The sequence below is a fragment of the Bison bison genome, unplaced genomic scaffold (genome assembly GCF_000754665.1).
Source record: "Bison bison bison isolate TAMUID 2011002044 unplaced genomic scaffold, Bison_UMD1.0 scf7180017862938, whole genome shotgun sequence".
NCBI lineage: Eukaryota > Metazoa > Chordata > Mammalia > Artiodactyla > Bovidae > Bison > Bison bison.
Window position 1 is genome coordinate 2,860 of NW_011493510.1, and position 2,141 is coordinate 5,000.

Sequence of the window (2,141 nt, forward strand, 5' to 3'; positions counted from 1 at the left end):
GTCGAAGCCAATTTGGGAAAGTTTCTATAATTCAGCAAAATCATACCAATCATACATTTATATTTGTTGACTGGGGACTTCACGGTTTGTTTGTAAACTGTTCTGAAGAGCAGGAGGAACATCATAATTGCTCCTGGTTTAATAGATCAAACATTGGAGGCTTTCATAAATCCAAGACAAGTTTCTGGACTGATAAGGACATACTGCTGAATTGGTATAACGGGGGCTTATCACCCCCACGACCCAGGATTGTCGTCCCCATTGTGGGGCCGGAGCAATGGCACATTTGGAAAATTCCAGCAGCTTTAGAGCACTTCGCTAGTGTTTTGGGGACTGTGGGTGTGTTTCATCCTTCTAATTACACCTTCCTATATAATAGTACTGGCTATATTCAATCATGTGTTCACCTTCCATACTTGTTTATTGAAGGGCATTTTGATATTGACTTATCAGCCAAGATTGTCAACTGTACTGCATGTGCATTGTATACCTGCCTTAATCACACCATTTCATATCACAATGCTGGCATTGTACTAGTTAAACAAAGATCTGAGTTATGGCTTCCCATAAACTTAACTGAGCCTTGGACTGATTCTATATTTCTTTCTGTACTGTTAAAAACTGGGTTTAGGCGATCTAAGCGCATCCTTGGGTGGATTATTGCAGGCATCTTAAGCCTTATCTCCATTGTGACTGTAGGAACTTTGTCTGGTATGGCTTTACATAATTCTATACAAAATCATGATTTTATCAGTGCTTGGCACAAAGACTCTCATGATCTGTGGACTCGACAAACTCAAATAGATCAGCAATTACAAACACGAATTAATGAGTTACAAACTGTGGTTATCTACTTAGGAGATCAAATGCAGCAACTGACTTTCCGAACACCTATGGGCTGTCACTGAAATTTTACTTCTTTTTGTCTGACTAACATGCCCTATAATAGCACTGAATATCCTTGGAATAAGGTTAAGGCGCATTTGCAGGATCTCACAAGTAACTCAAGTTTAGACATTTATTTGTTGAAACAACAAGTTGCTAATTTTCAAATTAGGGTACCTAGGGAATTGTATAGTACTCAATTCTATGATACTTTAACCAAAACCCTATCGTCTCTAGACCCTAGAGCTTGGCTTTCAGGAAGCAATATTTTCATATATGTATTCATCACCCTGCTCTTTTTGTCCTTGATTATAGGATACAGAAGTCTCTACTCAAGACTCCATGCTTCCCACAATGGAGTCCAACTAGCCGCCGCTGTGCTTAATTTAAAAACAAAAGGAGGATATGTTGGGAAATGTAGTGCAAAATAGCCATAAAAGGAGAAAGTCCCTGGGAAAATGGTGAAGGGCCAGAAGTACGCGGCTTTGCACTATGGACAGAAAGACACCTCCTCCCTTTGGTTATGCTCAGGGCCAAGAGTTAATAATAAATAAGGATGTTACTTGTGAGAGTGGGTGGTGGGAGAAGCCCATGAGTCATTTAGAGCACACTGTCCTTGAAATGTTTCTACTGATTATGTGTTAACTCCGTATGCGCTCTGCTGGCTGCATACTTTAAGCTCTTTGTTCCTGCTTCTATAAAAAAGCTTGACTGTGGAAATAAACTTGTCAGTCCTTGCAAGAGACTGTCCAAGTGTCCTTCTTTCAGGTTCGTTGCTTCCAAGTCCCGGGGAGAAAAACCCCAACAAAGGTCAGGAAGAGTGGTGGTGAGGAGATACCCCTCGTCCAAGGTAAGGAGCAGTGGCTGCGCTTTGCTGGAGCAGCCATGAAGAGATAACCCACGCCCAATGTAAGAGAAACCCAAGTAAGACGGTAGGTGTTGCAAGAGGGCATCAGAGGACAGACACACTGAAACCATACTTATAGAAAACTAGTCAATCTAATCACACTAGGACCACAGCCTTTTCTAACTCAGTGAAACTAAGACATGCCCTTGGGGCAAACCAAGACGGGCGGGTCATGGTGGAGAGATCTGATAGAATGTGGTCCACTGGAGAAGGGAATGGCAAACCACTTCAGTATTCTTGCCTTGAGAACCCCATGAACAGCATGAAAAGGCAAAATGATAAGATACTGAAAGAGGAACTCCCCAGGTCAGTAGGTGCCCAATATGCTACTGGAGATCAGTGGAGAAAT